A 19915-nucleotide genomic window follows, 5' to 3' on the forward strand; every position below is an offset into this window, starting at 1 on the left:
GGTCTCCTTCTCCTTCCTTCATCACGCTTTGGTGTTACTCTGAATATGGATTGAGGAAAAAAATGCTGATGTCTGTGGACACAGATATTTAATCATGGAAATCTTGGGCAGCTCCACTGGAATTCCTGTTTTCTGCTAATTTTTATTGAGCTAATACCATTAAATATCTTACTAAGGTATCTTACTAAGGTATCACCTTCACTTGTTTTACAAGGTGGAGGAAACTCTTCCAATGATCTAGAACAGTGTACTGCAGGGTGAAGGGGGAAAGCAGAGGGGTTAAAGCCCAGAGCTTTAGAAACACTCAAGAATATGAAGAATACAAGGTAAAATGTTATTTTTCAGGAGGCCAATGTAACAGGATGCTTTAAACCAAGAAATGTCATGTCAATGTGTTGTATCACCAATGACAAGTGTGTGTTTGCCCTTGTAGAGCCATGAGACACATGAACATAGAGCAGACTCAAAGTAAAACCAAACATGACACTGTTTGAACATGAAATTCATCTTCTCTTGCTTTACTGATGTCAAAATTTGCTGTTTCACCTCGCCCAGTTTTCTCATCTTCCTCAATAGCCAAGGGAGGGGAGGCAGCTTTTCTGGGAGAGGTTTATAAAACAGGATGAGCAACACTTTAGAGATGTCTATCCATCTTTATGTTAATAATAAAACGAGCCTGGAAGCTACCTTTAGCAATTCACATAAATTCAGATTACTGAGGTGAAACATGTTGCATGTTAACTGTAGAAATTGTCATCCTGAGGGACAGGCAGAATTACAGCAGCTGCTGTCACAGAATCCACGTGCTACAACTTGCTCTGAGTGGTCGAGTTTTAAGCTCATTTAAACCTTATTCTGTGATGAAAAAAAAAAATTAAAAAGCTCTTTTTGTGTCCACGGTTACTTTCTTATCAGGTTTACAGGTAATTATCTCATTTCCAGACCAATTAAATGCAGTGATGGCTGGAGGGGAGCCTGTTTGACTGCCTGAGATCACCTACTTGTGACTTAAGATATCTCCCTGCAAATTCAACTCCATCCACAGCTGCCCTGAAGATAATGTATCACTCACAGCTCCAACTCTCCTGGTACAGATGGATTTCAGGGAGAAGAAGTTCAGCCCAGACTGGGGGCATTTTTCAGTGTTTCACTATGGAATTCAGAGAAGTTTTCCTTCCTTCACCCTTGTTTTTGAGGAAGGGAATCTCTGTGCAGAGGCTGTTGCTTTCTTTGTAATGAAGATGTGCTTGAGTGTGAATTTCTGGCTCTTCAAAACTCATTAATTCTTCATAGAAGTGACACATCCCCTCCCAAATCCCCTAAAGAACAAATGTGCCTTGCCCCAAGAGCCACATTGGAAAAATAGTTAATTTACGTTAGAAACCTATCCAGAGTAGTAGTAATAATAATAATAATAATAATAATAATAATAATAATAATAATAATAATAATAATAATAATAATTTGAGAGAGGAAAATCCTATAAAAAATATGAGCTCTTCTTTCCCTGTGCTGAGAGTGAAAAAAGGGCATTACTCCAAACCTTACTTCACAGAGAATTGCTTTACTTCTATCCCAAGTTACCAGACTCATGCAGTGACACTGAAATTTTAGGAGCATTGAAGATGTTGCTGGTGAACTGCATGGGGCTGTCTTGAAAACAAAGTCCATTCCCCGAGCAGCCCGAGGCAGGGAGGAAGCCCTCTCCTGCTAATTTTTTTTTTCTCTGAAGGCAGAATAAAAAAAAACTTTAATGAAAAGAGAACAGAGCCCATGAAGATGCCCCTGCATTTTTTTGTTTGGAAACAAAGCACTTGTAAAGTTTTGCTTTAACTCTCTTAGATCTTAGATATAAATTTTTCTACAACTTTTTAAATGCAGCCCATGTAGCTAAATTCAAAGGCACAGTGGGAAAGAGCCATAAGCTTGAATCCTAGGGGTTGCAGTTTCCAGTAAACATTTCTTTTCCTGCCATCAGTGGAAGGCTTCCATGGCTGGATTTAACCTGGGGGTTCCTCACTGACAGTCAAGATCTTTTGGTCTCTGTAAGCCAATTCCCCAGTTCTGTACCATTTGGAATTGAAGAGGGGAAAACAGAATAACTTCCTTAATTAAGCAGACAAATCCTCATGACCTGATGCTTCTTTAGAGCTGCTGCAGGATGTCTTCCATAGATTTATGAGGTACAAAACTGAATTTCAGCTATTAAGGAATGCAGTGTGATTTATCAAGTTGGATGATTCCTTTATCCCAGAGAATCCTGTTTTCTTACAGGTGGATTTTTCTCTTTACAGGTAATGTTTTTTTGTTTTGAGAGAAATTGTTGAAGACTCTGTTACATATCCCAGGGGAGAAAGGCATTATCACATTATCAAGGTGGGCTGAAAATCATTCCAAGATTCTCAACGTCTCCATCAGACTCTGAACCTGTCCCAGGTAACAGCAAACTGTGGTTGACAGCAAAAGTGATTTTGACTCCTTGTGAATGGAATCTGAGTTTCTATTCCCTCTGTTAGAATCACAGAATCCCAGAATGGTGGGGGTTGGAAGGGACCTTAAGGGTCATCTTGTTCCAATTCCTGCTATGGGCAGAGACACCTCCCACTGTCCCAGGCTGCTCCAAGCCACGTCCAACCCAGCCTTGGGCACTGCCAGGGATCCAGGGGCAGCCACAGCTTCTCTGGGCACCTGTGTATGCTCACAGGGAACAATTCCTTCTCTACATCAAACCAAGATATTCCCTCTGTCAGTGTGAAGCCACCTCTGTGAGGTCTCCACACAACCTTCTCTTCTCCAGGCTGAACAGCCCCAACTCACTCAGCCTGTTCATGCAGATGATTTGGTACAGGCTGTTAAAAGATAAAAAATGAAGTTCTGACTCAACACTTTGCCAAGTTCAGCTGTGTGAACAAGCCAGGCTCTATGGACACACACTGGTGTGGGGATTTTGGACTCAATGCTCTGTTCTTTGCAATTCTGAAGATGCTCCAGTGTGGCTTGAATTTGGGATCTCTCCTGTTTTAGTGAAACAGAAGAGACAAAGACAAATCTCTGGCCACCACTAAAGCTCTCTTCTGCCTCTCAACTCTTCTGGGGGAAAATTTGGATCCAAGCTGTTGCATATAGTTTCCATACATTCCAAAGTCAGAGAATACAGCTGTTTTTAAATGATGAGGGGTAGGCAGCCAGGAAATTGTGCAGGGTGTTTTTGCCAAGGAGAACAAGGGGTCACTCACTCCTGTGACCCTGCTGAGGTTTCCCAGCCGAGGTTTCCCTGTTCCCCAGGGGTGTGAGAGTGCCCAGCACGGAACACAGACAGAGCTGAAGGACAGTGGGCTCCTTCAACTGTTATTAGTAAATCAATGGTTGTAACAAGTTGATTAATTATTAATTGTTTGGTTATAAGTTTATTGTTACTTAATATATGTTCCTAATTAATGGTTAGTATTTGTTAGTATTTTGTTAGGGTTTTGTGTTAGTATTTTGTTTTGGGTTTTGTGGTTCTATAGGGGAAGGAGGTGAAGTCCAGTAATTGGTGTGGATTCAATCAAGATTAACTTAAAGCTAATGAGGCGAAGTTTAACAACATGAAGGGCTCGTGAACAGAGAGAACATTCCAGAACATGAGCTCATAGGAGAGACATCTGTACCTTAGACAACCATTGGTGGAATCACTCGATGCCCTGGAGGAATGATTGATCTGGAGTGCCCCCATTAAGGATCAATGAGAGCCCTAGGAATGAGCCAAGCAGAGACAGAATTGAAAAAGGACCAATCATGGACAGAGGAGGCTTATCAAGGTGTTATCAAGGTGTTATCAAGGTGTTATAAAGGTGGTAACGGGACTTCACCCCCAGCTCCTCCCGCAGAGCTGGGTATCCAGAGGAGCACCCAGTGTTTGGTATCACTGAGATTTGTCTGATTTGCCGAGTAGGTCTTGGGTTTATCCTGGGCTCCCGCTTCTGTTGGTGTTTTTCTTTCATTTAATAAACAAGCTGAGTTTTATTTTCACCCAGAAAGTCCAAGTTGTTTACAACACAACCAGAAACGTGGCCCAGCTGCGGGCAGGGCTCTGAATGTGACCTGTGTGTCTTCCTTCCCTCATTTCTGAGTTTCATCCTCAAATCTGCTGGGTGGGAATGAGCTGCTGCCACTGCTTCCCAGTGGGGAATGGAGACAGGGAGACACTGCCTTGCCTTGCCTAAAATCCTAATTGCGGCTGGAGGGGCACGGGAGGCGGCAGCAGCTGAACAAGGAATTGATCACAAGGCTTCTGATAGCACCCTGATGATTAGAATAGCTGGCTTTATCTGCAAATAGGTGTAATTCCGTTCTTTTTACCCAGCTTTTTGTCTGCTTTGCCTTCTGAGACAGCAGGCTCTTTTGAAGATGTACCATCTGATATTTTATATAGCACTTAGCAAAGTATAGTCCCAATCTCACTGAGCCTCTGGGCATTACCATAATCAGTGCATTAGGGGTCATTTTTTCAGGCAGAGATTTGAAAATAACTTTGAGGAGTCTCTTCTAATGAAAGTTTTTTGTTTGCTGTTCTCTGGAGAGGAGATGGAGAGGGGGATTTCTGTTCTCTCTCTCTCTCCCACACAGAGCTGCACATCTATATTAAATCTTGAAGAAGATGTAAGTCCCAAGCTCCCTCAAAAGAAGTGGAGCATTCTGGGTGTTTTGGAGGAGAAAAAAATAAAATAAATAATGTTTTGAAAGAGCCAAGATATTTAGCTTTGAAAATTAGCTACTCAGCAGGCCAGCATTAAATTTAATTTAATGGAGTGTAAATTAACATACTTGACACTTTTTTGATCATTTTTCATAGACAGTGCTGACCAATGGAAATAAAAGTTTTTTCTCCCATGAGATCAGGACAAGAAAATTCAAAAAATTGCCATTCCCACCCCATGAGGTGCTTTTCTCTTCAGGAGTCAAAGCAGTTCATCGAGTGCAAGACTTTAGATATTAAGCATTGGCATTTGCTTTTGCATATGATAAACTGATGGTTTAGTGGGTGACTTGGGAATGTTGCTTAATGGATGGAGTTGATGATCTCAGAGGGCTTTTCCAACCAAAATGATTCTGTGATTCTGTGACTTCAGAAAAAAGTATGTTTCATTCATTAACAATAAAATGTGTAAAAAATTTTGCTTTCAAATTATCTGTGGAAGTTAATTAAGTTCACACTCAGTTTATGGCAAGGATTCTCTAAAAAGTACAGGGGCATATTTATAACCTTTCCCAAAAATGCCACATAGCAAAACTTTTGATATGTTGATAAGCGATAAGAATGTCATTTGAGGTTTATTTTTTTAATAATAATTTAATTGTCATTGTAAAATGCCTCGTAGTTGGGACAGATTAAATTACCACAAAACCCATTACTGAAATTCATAACCCCCCATAAATGTAAAGTGTTTGCTGCTGTGCCATAAATAACCACTCTCATTCCAGGAAAATGAGGTGCAGGAAATAAATTAACAAAATCCAAACACACAGGACATTAGGTTACAACAATTTGCTGTAGAGGAGGCTGATGGGAACACAGCAGAGCCCAGAGGAGAGGCAAATTCAATGTTTAATTATGGCTTCAGCAAATCATGCCCCCTCCGTGTGTTTTGCCATATTGACGTGTTTCAAGGATTATTTCACAGTCCAGTTCAATAGCTCTGGTAAAGCATGTGCATTTCAGATGTCATTATACTTGAAAAGGTCTGAAGAGCCCAATATTTCTCCAAAGATGTGGAGGATCCACTCATGGTTAAATGAAAGGAGGTAAATCAATTTTTGTTAGTCTCACTCAAAAGGCTCTGGGTCTCATTCTCCATCCTTTGCACCCTTGGTGGTCAGTTCACCTTGTGTTTTGTGGAAAATACAGTGAATATTTCAGGACTTTCTCCCTGCTGAAATGGCCACAGCAAGGTTCTGACCTCTGGCAGGTTCACCTTTTAGCTGGAGCATGACATCAGCCTGGAAAAGGAACCAGGATGCAACAATTCCTGTTGGAAAGAAGATGGGAGGGCTGGGAGGGACATAGCTGGTGGGAAAAGGAGATTTTCAACAACTTAATTGTGATACAGAAATGGCATCTGTAGTCAACATATTGAACTGATAAACAATGCAGCTGCTACAGATTTCACACAGAGAAGTAAATGCCATGGCCATATGCAATTCATTACCTGGGATAATTGGGGAATCACAAAAAAAAAAACAAAAACAAAAAACAAACAAAAAGCCCAAAAAACAAACACAAAAAAATATGGAAAGAAATTGTAGGGAAAGGGGATAAATTGGATCACCAGAGAGAATCTGTGTCTGTGAGCTGCACATCTGGCCTGTCCCCCAGCACATCTGGCACTGTTCTCACTTCTGGCCAAGGTGCCACAGCACCTCTCCTGCTCCAGGATAATGCACTGGGTACAGGTGATAACCTCCAGGACAAAAACCCAACACACACACAAAAAAGAAAGACAAGAAAATGATGGGAAATTAATTTTCAAATGCCAGTTCTGGGTGCCTATCCTCACCTCGATTTTCCAGCCAGGTCCTTCCCTGTTGATCTGAAATCCCATCATTTCAAAGCAATATTAGGCCTCTCTGCATGAACATTTTGATTACAGTGCATCCCCCAAAACGCAGCTGGTCCCTGGTTTTGAAGCTGGAATAGCTTCCAGAGCCGACTACAGGCGCTGAAGGCACTTTGGAGGATGGAGGGGTTCAGGGATGGAAGATTTCTGCTCTGCAGCCAATTACCACCTGAACTCACCAAGATGGTCTCCCTTATACATTTAACAAAACCAGCAGGAACTCACCTTGAAGGCACTCCAGATACACTCCTGCAGACATGAAATAAAACTAAAGACTCCTTATTAATTGGTTGGAAACCCAGCGACAGCTGCTGAAAAATAAAAAAGTTACGAAAACTCTCAGCTTTTCAATAGGGTTTCATGTTAGTACTGTAAATTAATGTAAATGTCACTTTAAAAGAGAATACAGAATAGAAACCTAATAAAGCAGCACAGCTCTGCAGGGGTGGTGAGTAAATTGAGGGAATATTTGATTAGATTTCAAATGCTGCTCTTTAATTTGTATGCTCTCGCTTATTTCCCCCTGCCCCTCCCCACGCTTTTCTCATCTATTATATCTGCTGGCACACAGTGAATTTTGCAGTTGTACCTAAAAGGTCTCTCTCTTTGCTGGATGATAACCCACATTAGCTTGGACCCATGTGGTGAGGACTTCCTCCAGCCTGTGCTGCAGCAGCAGCAGCTGGGGAGACATGAGCAGCACGAGTTCCCTCCCAGGGTGCTGTGCCTGTGACACCAGCAACAGGATCCTGCTCACCCCCATGTCCCTCATGAGCTGAAAATAGATGAAGGATTGCAGCCCAAACAGCTTTGAGTCACATCCCCTGCAGGAAAGGCAAATCCTCCTTTTGGCTCCCTCTGTGGAGCAGAGCCACGCTGAGACTGAGTGAAGGGTGAGCTCTCAGGGTGAGCCGTGCTGGCAGAGACCTGCAATCCCAGGGACAGCTGTTTTTGGGTTAAATCAAAGAGTTTCAGCAAAGTGGAGTTGAGAGAGTTGGTGAAAGCTCCCATGTGTTGTTTCTAACTCGCAGTGCAGGTACCCAGCGAGTCCTTCCCAAGCCTGGCTGTTCTGTGAATCCCTGGTTCTGATGGCACCAGGAGCCCAGACAGTCTGCAGCTCATGTCCTCAGTGGGCTCAGGGGATCCCCTGGTCTCTTTCCCCGACCACCAAAACTTTCCAGTGATTTGGGACCTGCTGGGATAACAGTGCCAAGATATGACTGCAAGGCACAACTCCTGTTACAGGTAAATTTTCCTGCTTTTCAAAGCTCCCCTCCCGGCAGAAAGCTCTGCTCTGGTTTAGGAACAGCTCCCGTGTAGCAGAGATAATGGTTTGAAATCTCCATGGCCTTTATCTACTTCTCTTTCCTCAGTGAAGTGCTGTTGTGGACTGGCTGCAGCTGCACACTGGCCACATCTGAGCTGATGGGGCTCTTATCTTTGCCTGGGCTTTGGCCAGACTTGCAGAAGAAACCTGCTCAAAGGCTCTTCTGTCTCAGCCAGAGAGTTATCTTGGCATTGCTGGGCCTTTGCTGCTCTCTTCTCAGGTGGCATCAGTCATGTCCTTGCGGTTTGAAGGCAGAAATGAGCTCCTTCATCCTTACACATATTATTCCTTGAGCTGAGCAAAGACTGACCTCTCCGTGTCCTTTCCATTCCCCTGCTGCTTAAGAGACTGGCAGGAAGTGATGGACTGTGTGCTTTGCTCTTGGAGATCTGAGGGCTGGTCGTGGTGTGTCTGTCAGCCTGAGCCCTCTGTGTTCAGATGAGAATGCTGACAGCAACAAGCTTGTGTTCCTCAGTTCCCCAACTTGTAACATTTCCAGCACTTTCAAATCCATCCCTTCCAGGAAGCAGTGGGACAGTGGAGGTGAGACAGAGGCAAAGTGAGGATTTTAGCATTATTTCGTTATTCTTTCCTAATTTCTGCAGGCAGCACAAAGCAGTGAAGCAGCCAGGAAGAGTGCCCTCAAAATCGGGGCTCTGGGGTGGCTAAAGGTGCATCCTGATGGGTGGAAAAGCAAACACAGCAGAAGAAAAGTCCATTAGGAAAACAGCCAGCCTGAATGAGGCAGGCACACTCCCCTCCTTCTCTGCAGGGCAGTGCCTCTGAGCGTGACCAGGTGGGATTTTAGTTTTGGTGTTTGCTCCTGTTGCTGTCTGACGTGCCTTGGGACAGATAAGAATGACAAGCAACATAAATTAATGAAGCACTGGCTCTGTTCTGCTTGAGTGGGAGAAGAGTTGGGAGCAGGGAATGGGACTGCTGCTGCAATGAAAAGTTTGGCCACATCAGTTTTGCCTTATCAGGCTGCTCTAAGAGCTGTGATAAGACAGTGATTCAGCTAAGGAAAGATGAGGCAGGCACTTTGCTTCTGTCCATACTCACATTAAAGAAGTCAGAGATTTTGGACATTGCCAGAGGATCTGGTTTTGTCCAGACATTGCCAAAATTGCTAAAATGGCCAGTTCCCTGCTAAAACACTTCCTGTGAGTGCTGCACCTTCTTCCCCGAATGGTTTGTGGATTTGGTGGTGCAGCCATTTGGCCATGACTCACTGTTTTACAGATCCTGTCGCAAAGCTAAATTTATAGCAAATGAGAAAAGGTCAGGACTTTCAGCAGAAACAGACCGAAGAGAAAACTTCTAATGAGTTTTTCTTGGAGATCATCAAACTGCCAAAGGAAACCTCCCAAAAAAATAATCCGTAAAGGCAAAACTTGGCTTTCCTTTGATGTTCTTCTCTACACAGTCATTTTAAGCAGTCCCAAAAACCTAAAAGGGAAGATCACAGGAATGGCAATATTCTGCTCCTCTTCCTTTCCATCTCAAAGGATGGAGATGCCTTTGAAGGACACCTGCACCCTTGCAGGAGCTTGGAGAAAACAGAGTGTTGGGCAAAAGTGTAAATACCTCCCCAGCTTGGCACTGTGATGGCAGAGAAGGGCTTTGGGAAGGCTCCTTGTTTTGTGTGCACATGGAATCCCCTGGAGCCCCAGGAAACCCTCCTTGATGATTCTCTGGGGCAATAGTGTGGCACCACAGAGTGCCTGGGTACTCTTTTATGGCTCTTGATTAATTTAAATTTCCTAAGCCTGGCCAGGAAGAATCACAGTTACATTGTGAATAAAGTCACAGCCTCTAATTCCAGCCTTCCTCCATTCAGCCCTTCCAACATCCTTGGGACACTGAAATGCCCACACTGAAGATGATCTTTGCCCCCTTCTCCCCCAGCTGCTATTTCCAAGGGCTGGACACTCCTTCTCTCCTTCTCCTTTCACTGTTCTCCAAAACTCGTCAATCAATCCCAGTTGTTGCAACAGCCAGTGGGAAGCCTCTAACCTTGTTGTCATTGAGCTGAATAATGCAAATATTAATGAGTGGAAAACTCATTAGGAGCTTTCTCACTGACAATCCACCTCTGCTGTAATACCAGGTGGCTGCTGCTACAAACAGGAGTAAAAAATGAGGGGGATTTTAATTCTGGCTCCACTGGAAAGCTTACATCAGCTCCACAGCCTAGGGACTGTGTCGTCCATGTGACCATATTTTTAAGAGTGATGCTCTGCTTGCATGTTCCAGACAATATGTTTTGAAACTTATTAATCAGAAAATGTCCAATCTCTTTATGCTGAAGCATCAGTAAAACAATTACTTCAAGGCTAAATGAGGTCCACTGAAGAATCACTTGATTAAAGTGAGAATTTGCAATAAATAAATACATCAAATATTTCATTATTGATGCTCCAGGGGGAAAACAACTCTGATTAAGTCAAAGAAAGGGAAAAATATTTAAATTTCAGTAAGTGTGATGGACTGGCTACTGTGTTGGTGTGAATCAACATAATTCAGATGAATTCACGGGCTCTGTGACAGTTTGAGTGAGCTGAGTATTAGAGTGTATCGCTTCTCAGTGGGGATGTGGTCTTAAAGGAACTGGGAGGAGAATGCTCGTGTGCCATCCACTGCTCTGACATTTCCTTGCTGTGCTCCTTTCTGGAGAATCCTTCCACGAGAATTCCTTTTGTTCAGGTTCCCACCTTTAATCCAGGGCTCATGAGGTTTACAGGTACCACAAGATGCCTGGGAATCCTCATGAACAACAGTCAGGAAATGGCATTTCTTGGAAGAGGATGCCCAGGTGCTGTGGACCCTGCAGAACAGCAGAAGGATGTTCAATTTCTTATTAACACTGTAAGGAAGAGATAAGGAGTAATCACTAAGCACAACATTTATTTAAGTGAGGAGTATTTAAACACAAAAAAAGCCAGAACATTTCACAAGATGAAGAGTCTACTTTTCCATGCTTGGAAGTTTTAAGTCTCTGAATCCCAGTTCAGAGACCAAATACATTTTGACTCAAAGAACACAATAATGTTGAGCATCCACATTTTCCCTTTCTAGTTGTTGTGGTGCTTCTCATAGGGAAAATTCACCTGGAATTCACAGATGGATTCACACTGCAGCATCAGAGAGAGGCAGAAGTTACAGAGTTTAATGCTTTGCTTGTGTCCTGCCAAAAAACCCACGTAAAGGAGCCACTCTGTCTCTGCACCTCTTGGTACCCTTCTGACTCTGTCTGCTTTTGGGGACAAGGACTGGGTCTTGCAAGGTTTTGTGTTGTGTCTGGCACGGTGGGGTGTCAGTCTTGATTGGAACCTCTTGTCACAGGTCACAGCAGAAGCAGCAAAAATACAGGCAGGAGAAATTGGGGGAATGTGATTACAGGACATAACAGCACAGGGAATCCTGATGCAGGGCAGCAGGACATCTGTGGGTTGGGAGAGCAACGCTTTCAGGCTGTCTTGCTGCAGTCAGCAAATTTGGGATCTGTTTTTTTCACCTTTCCTTGTTATGGAAGTGCATCATTGTCCAAAAAAATGTTCTAAAGCAAAGTCTTGGGCCCTCATACAGCAACAGTAATGCATAAAAGCAAAGGAAAGCGTATCTTAAGCCATTAAATGTATGAAAATCAGGCAGTGTTCTCAGTTAGCAATAAAAAAACCCACAAAACATTACAAGAGTGTTTCAATGTCTTTATAAATTCAGCTTTTCATTTCACACAGAGCTAACCTCGAAGTGGCCAAATACCCACATGCTTATTAAGATGGGCTTTCTTCCCCTACAAAAAAATTCAGAAAGGAAATCTCATCATTTTCAAGGAAGAATCTTGAAAAATTTTACTCATAAGGTTATTTTCATAGAAAATGTTTTAATCTTTTATAATTAGGGAAGAGAATTCAGATGCATCTTCCACCATAGTTAAAAGCAATGTTCTCCATGGCAGAAAAAAATTAGAGTGCAATATTGATGTTCTCTATAAGGTACCTATAGCACATAAATAGGCCTTGGAGTCACTGCAATAATTTTATGTGTTGCTCACCAAATGAACTGAATTTTTTGGGTATTTTTCATAAAACTGAGGTGTATTACATTTATATTTTTGGTTGGAAGCAATTCCATTTTTTACCAGTTACATGGTGGGGAGAAGCAGCCAGGTAACTCAAACTGGAGGTGCCACGTGAAAATGAGTAAATGCTTTAAAGGTTTTTCTCCATGACTTTTCCCTTAGGAGGATATCTGAGACAGAACTTCTGATGGAGAGTGTTGAGAGCTTTCAGACAAACAGGTTTCAGTTCAGGAAAAAGAAGTTGGTATAAATTAGTAGCTGAACTTCTTCCCTGGAGAAAAGGGGGAATCTTAAAAGATTACTGGGAGTTTTAATTGCTGTGTTTCAGCTTAAAAATCAAATAGAAACAATTAAATTCTCTGTATACTTAATAGAATCACAGAACAAAACCTGAAAAAAAAATCCTAACATTTCTTTTAAAATTAGAACAAAGATATTTTCAAAATAAGGTAAAAGACCTTCAATTTATGCTCAGAAAAATCAGTAGAAGAGCCTTTTTCAGTCTAGCAGAAAAAACTTCACACAGTTGGTAACTGACACAGAAATGAATTGAGTGGATTTTTTTTTTTTTTCAAGAATTAATTAATTACTAGAACATCTACCATGGGATTTGGAGAATTTACTATTCCTCTGCAGCCTGGGTGTGTGCCTCAGAGCCAGTCCAGCAGCACTGAGTTGTGTGTTTCAATACCCATCACTGGAGTAATCTTTACTCAATCCCTTCCTATCAATGGGAACCATGAATCTTTGACGTTTCCTGTCTCAGGCAAAGAAGGGCAGAGTCTGTGGTTTGGAACATAACATCTGATGTCAGATCCAGTGGCTTGAGATACACTGAGATATCTCATGAGGATAATGATTTTATATAGAAGCAAATTAGTCTGACAGCTGGAGTGGGGTTGTCGCCGTAATGGCTCACAAGCAATTATATATATTTTTCTCTGTATAAGCAGTGCTTGCATACCATCAGTAAAATGCCACACTAATGAAATAAAGCAGGAAAGAACAAAAAGTAGCCCAAGCTCCAAAGTCCCTGCCATGAAATTCGTGTTCCCTGTCTCCCATCCATCCCAAGCAGAGCAGGGAAATCACACCCAGGGATTTCCAGTGCTGGTGCCTCATCCTGGGCCTTCCTTATTGGAATGTGAGCAGAAGAAATCCTGTCCCGTGGCAGGAGATTGGAATTCAGAGTAGGACTGAACCTCCCCTGATCCAACCATGCTGATTCTGGCTTTATTCCAAAGACTGCCTGCCAAGGCACTCAGGGGTTCCAGGTCTTCCCTCTGCCCCTTTGGCTGGGCTGAGCCTTCCAGAACTCTGTGGCTGTTGCCCCAGGCTGTGTTTCTGTTTTATTTGTAATCCTTTGAAAGCAATAGCCATTTCTGGCAGATGAATTATATTCTGTCGAGAAGCAGCAGGGGATGGCTGGGACCGTCTCTCTCTCCCTCTCTCCCTGAATTCTAATTTAAAGAGAGGAAACAAGATTTCATTGAATTTTAACAAATTAACCATTAATCACTTATGAAAACCTCCTGATGAGGACATGGATTGCCTGGGTTATGAATGGGAACAGCTTCATTTTGCTGTGATTGTTCGACCGAGTTAATCCCCAGCTCTCCCCTTTGCCTCCTTCATGCTCCTCACCTTGCTCCTGTCTCCCTCTCTGCTGCTCTTGTCCTCTCTCCCCCACCTCCACCCAGCACAGACACCTTGCTCCCTCTTGTCCTCTTCCCTGGATGCTCAGCCCCTGCTGAACCCATCTCTGCAACACTTTTGATGTCATGCTAAAAATGGAAATTAAGGAAAAAACAAAGTCTTCCGCTGGCTGTGTGGTGTGAATATTTATGAGGAAGCCAGCAAGGAAGAGAAATAGGAGCTGTGAGGGAGGCAGCCAGTGAGGATGGCAGGGGATGGCAGCTGACAAGGGCTCATTCAGCAGCACATCCTTGGCAGCCAGCAGCATCCCAGAGAGTGGGGGCTGTGTGAGTGACAGAGCGGCAGCATCCTTGTCTGGGCAACACAAAAAAAAAAACACCCTAAGTTGCAGCTGTTTCTCTGCTTCCTTTTTATTCCTCCCTTCTCCAGCTGATCAATTCCAGCTACAAAAATAATAATAATAAAAAAAAACTTGGATGTCATTCAGCTGCAGCAGATGATTAGGCCTTAAAAATCAATGTTTATGTTCAACAGGACTATAAAACCCAATGCTTCCCTCTGCTTATCAAATCAGGACTGGAATCAGAAAAGCCCCTTGGCTCCTCACACAAGGGGTCAGGGATGGTGGCACAGGGGGTGAAATCCTAAATCTGACAGAGCTGGGAACTCTTTACATCTGGACACCTCCTGTGGGCTGCAGGTACGGCCGGGCTGGGTAATCCTGTCAATCCTTCTCCCTGCACACACGACATTTCTGGCTGTAGAGTTGGTGTTTTCCTGCTGCTTTCCCCACCAAACCTTCCAGAGAGGAACCCAAAACCTCCAACGAGTCACAGGCCAATGGATGGGCTCGATGGCAGAAAACTGAAACAGGAAACAAAGAGGGAAGAGGGTGAATTTAATGATGTGGATGAAAATACCGATGCATAAATCCCATGGGAAAGTATCCTGGAGTAAATCACCAGTGGCATAAGAAAAAAGAGGTTCTTCTGCCTGGCATGGTAGCAAATAAGATGTCTGCAACATGCAATATAGGAGGCTTTTAAATTAAAATTGATTAGGCCATCTATCTCCATTGATAAATGGCACTGAAATCCTATAGGCAACCGAGGCAAAATCATCCTAAGGACACTCCTAAATTTTTGTGTCTTTGCTTGTCCTCCAGTTCCTACAAACATTTATATGACTTGTATGGGCATAAAAAACCTGAAAAGAAAAATCAGATTTTTCTTATTTCCAGGGGAGCTCAGATATGGCTCCAACATCAGACAAAAGACCCGAATATCTCTGTGTTCCCAGATGTACTATTTGGTTATTAGTCATGATTAGTCATTTTCTCAGTCATTAAGTCACTTTAAAGATCTTTCCTCAATCCTAGATTGTATTAAATCTCCACTTATTTACTCATTGCAATCCATCAGTCATTTCAATAATGAGAAGTTCAAAAAAAATTTAGGAGAGCAGAACATTTGTTCCAGGTTTGTGTTCAGTTAAATGAAAAAATCTGCACCAAAATATTTTACATGGCATGTTCAATATCTGAGTTAATGTACATTGTTTGCATGTCCAGAAGAACAAAGTTCCATTAAAAAAGATTTCTGGGGGAGCTACAGCTGAGTGAGATGACCCCTAATGTACAAAATAATTTAAAACTCAGTATTTTACTTTATTATCACTGATGAATAAATACAAAGAGCAGCCTCTAAAACATTTTTAATTCTACAAGAGAAAGCAGTGGGCAATGAATAGAAGCTTTCTTATGATCATTTGTGAAACTACAGATAAATAGGCAGGCAGTGTCCCAGGTAGACCATAAGTCACTAAAATATATTAATATATATATATAAATATATCTGTACATGGCTGCAGAAATGGTGCAACATCCTGACAGAGCCTCAGAGCTCCTGGACATCTCTGCAGCAGAAAGCCCAAACAGCCCAGCTCAGAAGAGGCCATTATTTAAATAGCTGTCTCATTTCGTGTAATTTCGAGTTCAATGGTGCGGCAATTCTGCGGTATTAGATGTGCTGAATGATTATTAAAATCACACCTATTCAAGATTAACTATGAATTAATTATGAGAGGAATTCAGAAATTCAGATACCTTCTGAGATAGACTCAGGGGCAAGGAGAGGGTAAGTGTCAAAATCTGGCACAGGCTTGACCTGATGTGAATCTTTCGAAGCGTTGGTTCCTCTTCATCGCAGCAGCTCTCCAGGACAGGGGATTTCTTGCACCCCAGATGTGCAGGAGGGGCAGGTGCAGCAGGGCAGAGGAGTCCTGCCCTGGGTGTTATTTCTGTCCCTTGATGAGGAAGGGAGTCCTGATGAGCTGGGATGCAGAGAGGGACACCTCGAGTCACAGTGAGTGCCCAGGGGGAAATGGGAAGGGTTCACTCCCTGAAGGACCTAACGAGCTCACTGTGGGACACAGACCTCGATGTGCCATCAAACCCGGATTTGCAGGGTCAGAGTTTGGTGAGAGTTCAGGTGCTGAGCTGTGCTTCACAGACAGTGAAATCATCTCCTGTGCCACAGCGAGGCCCCAGCAGCTCGGCATGGTGCTGCAGCCAGCTCAGCCAGCTTCCCTCTGCTCCCCCTGCCCTTCCTCTCCCAGCTCTCCAGGGACTCCTTCCTGCTGCCAGCTCCATGCAGGTGTCACCCAGGCACTGTGGCAGGACACTGTGTCACACAGCCTTGTGCAGAGTGAGGCAGATGGACACAGGCAAAGGGTGGAACAGCTCCAGATGTGTCTCTGCACCGCAAAGAAAGAGAGCAAATCACTCGTGTTTGTCTACAGAAGGCTGTAAGAAAATAAACATCAGACAGGCTCAGAGAAGAGGCCTCTGCTGGCCTCTGCAATGTGAGGCACATCAGTCTTTTCTCATGAAGGAAAAGCTCCTTGGTGGCTCTGCACTGTGCTCTGGAGTCTGGGCAGGGAGAGGGAAGCTGCAGGTATTTGTGGCATTTTTGTCACAGTTTCCTTGGCTGCCTGCAATCATTCAGCCCTGCAGCTCCTCATGGACAGTGAGATCTCTGCTGTGTCTCCATTCTCTCCCAGCTTCTCAGCATGATAAAGGATGGAGTGAGCTCTGCCCAGCAAAGGACACGGGGATTAGAAGCTGTTGAAGACTCCTACCAGTGGCAGCTAAGAAACTCTGGAGATATCTAAAGTGATGAAACCTTTTTTATGTTGGCTTCATCCCCAAAGTAATTTCTGAAGTTGCAAGATCTTGAGGAGAGGAGGGTCACATTATCAAAAAATCCCTATGGATTGAAGCAGAGACCTTTCCTTTGCCAGGAAAGCTCAGTGGCAGGGCTGTTAAAATCTGGGCCTGCGTTTCCTTGCTCTCTTATGTGAGCCAAGAAAGAAAACCCAGCTGTTTCAAAAACCAGAGAATTTCATTTTTAATGCCACAGTCTGAATGCCACAGTGTGAGTGTGAGCTACCAACGAGAGTGGGCAGTGCTCTGCCTGCCAGTGGTTGTGAGCAGGAACCACCTGATGTCCTCACCCTCACCATGGGTGACCTCAGGAGAGAGAGAAAAAAAAAAAACTTAGAAAAATCTTCAAAAACTTTTAAAAAATCTTAGGAAAATAAATTTAAAAAAAAAAAAAATGCAGTGAGCAGGCTAAGTTCTTCCATTGGTGTCCTTCTTCTTCTTGCCAGCCTGGTCCTCCTCAGCCCTTTGGGAGTGTGGGGAGATTTGTGGAAGCACAGAGGATGTGCAAATCCACTGCAGGGGCAGGATGGAGAACAAATGTGATAAGGACACCTACACAGGGCATTTTAAAGGAAAATGGGCTGTACTGAGAGGCTGGCCCTAAGCAAAGGCCATCCCACTGGAGACGTGCAGGAATTCAAATTGCAATCACTGCTGTCTTCTCAGGATTTTTTTTCCTTCTCGACTTGAGAAAGGGCCCTGAAAGAAGCCCAGCTGGAGATGCATATACTGTATTTTCTCATTAGAGTTTGGCTGTCCCCTCCATCTCCTCCTTACTCTTTCAAACTGTCTCCTAAGCAAAATGCAAACCCACCAGTGTTCCAGTGAGTTCAGCATTTGGCAGAATGACTTTGTTCATTGCTAATTAAAATAAAAGATTTCTGAGGTGATTTGCACTTTGGTTTATTAGTTTTCCTGTGTAATAGCAAATCGGAGCCCTTGTTACACTGTCAGCAGAACTATTATTATTATTATTATTATTTATTATTTACAGTACCACTTGTGACTCACTTCCTATGTTGGTGGATCTTTTACCATCTGTTAAAAAAATAATAGCAGTCATTTTCTGAAATATTATTCTAATCCAAATGTTAAAATAGAACCATATGAAGCCAATTAAATAGACTGTATGTTGTTAATCTGAGTTACTTCAGCTCAGCTAAAGAGAAAGGGGAAAAAAATAAAAGGATTGAGATTGTAAAGCAAAGATGCAGACTTCAGAAGTTTGCAGAGATTCTGCCAGCATTCTGCTGGAATTTCAAATTTCAAGTGGAAAAAATTGTAAAAAATGTCATCTTTCAAGCTAAGTTTAGGAGCCAGATATGGATACAAATCTGGAGGTAAGATTGCAACTCCAGACCAGGCTTTATGTGAATCCTTAAAAGATCAGGAAATTTCAGTTTTAATCCCTTTAATATTTAGCGCTCCTAGCTGTTTTTGTTCTTCCTTGGAGCGAAAGCAGAAATACTTGTTCTGGTTTGGTTGCCTTCAGCTGAGGGTTTTATGTTCAGCCCGATGGGCACAGAGTTCCCAGGTGGTGCTGCTGAAGAACCTGGCCCTGCAGAAGCCAAGGGGAGATGGAGCAGACCCATCCTGAGGATGCCCTGGTCCTGGAGTGGCAGCTCCACTTCCAACAGGTCCCTGACAGTCTAAGCTGATCTCAAACAGGATGATTTTACCCCTTTCTAGTCAGTGATATCTCTGAGCATGCACTGCAGCTCTTCTTTAACTCACTTTGGGTGAAACTTTGCACTTACTGGGCCTGGAGGAGAGAGATGAGAGCTCGAGGGAGGTTGGGGGAGAGTTTCTCTCACCTAATGGGGTGATCACACCTCACCCCATTAAAAAAGTGGTAAATCAGAGCACTGCAATTGGAATCACTTTCTGAAAGAGGGAAATTTAAGTTCTAGGAAGACATTTTTCCCTGTGAGGTTGGGCAGGCACAGGGTGCCCAGAGAAGCTGTGGCTGCCCCTGGCAGTGCCCAAGGCCAGGCTGGATGGGGTTTGGAGCAACCTGGGACAGTGGGAGGTGTCCCTGCCCATGGCAGGGGGTGGAACAAGGTGATATTTAAGGTTCCTCCCAACCCAAACCATTCTGGAATTCTATGTTTGCCTTTCTCTGCCAACACCTGTAGAAAACTCCAAAAGCTACAGCCCAAACCACAGCACCTCCCCAAAAGGCCCAGCATCGTGGATACAGGAAAATTGAGCTCTTTTTAAAGACTTTTTCATGGTTTTTCTGGTCAGGGTGAAAAGGCTCCTTGAAAACCAGCCTCCAGTGCTCCATCCTTGTCTTCTTGGGCCGAGGAGCGAGGCAGAAAGTGTTGGGATGCAGAAGCATCCTCCATTTCAGGGGATGGATCCTGCTGCACCCCAGCCCTGCAGCAGAAGCTGAGGGATGCTGCCAAGCAGCACTCCTGGCTGCAGTTATTTATATTCCCTGAACAGTGTTGTTTACACAGACTGCATGAATGCAAATCAACGTGAGGAAGTGCTGGAGCCAGTGAGGTGTGCAGCAGGAACAGGCTCCTGGGATTGGTTTTAGTAATGTAGTGTTAACACAGCTACACATGGCTACACACACTTTCAAATCCAAGTGAGGGAGAGGGCAAGGGAACGCTCATTACCTGGGACACTGGCCGAGTCCTTGTACCTTGACAAGAGATAAAAAATAAAAATGGACTTCATTATCACAGCCTGCCTGTCAATCACCTGCTGCAGCACCGAGCCTGCCTTGCATTCCCCCTCTGAGAGGTTCAGTCTGGCCAGGAGGGAGAGGTGGGAGACAGAGCAGGGAGGGTGAGGATGCTGGCTGCCTGCCCTCGTGCCCTGCAGCACACGTGTGTGCTCCAACCCTGCTGGGGAAGGCTGGATCTGGGCAATGAAAGCCATGCAGAGAGGAGCTGGGGGTCTTCTCCTTCCTCTGATCACCCTGTGGGTGGCTTCAGGGGGTGGCATCACCCAGCTGTCCCCTAACATTCGCCATCTCAATCCGCTTCCAACCGCTTGAGCCACGATTTTCTGATATT

This window comes from Poecile atricapillus, chromosome 20 (genome assembly GCF_030490865.1).
Source record: "Poecile atricapillus isolate bPoeAtr1 chromosome 20, bPoeAtr1.hap1, whole genome shotgun sequence".
NCBI classification, from domain to species: domain Eukaryota; kingdom Metazoa; phylum Chordata; class Aves; order Passeriformes; family Paridae; genus Poecile; species Poecile atricapillus.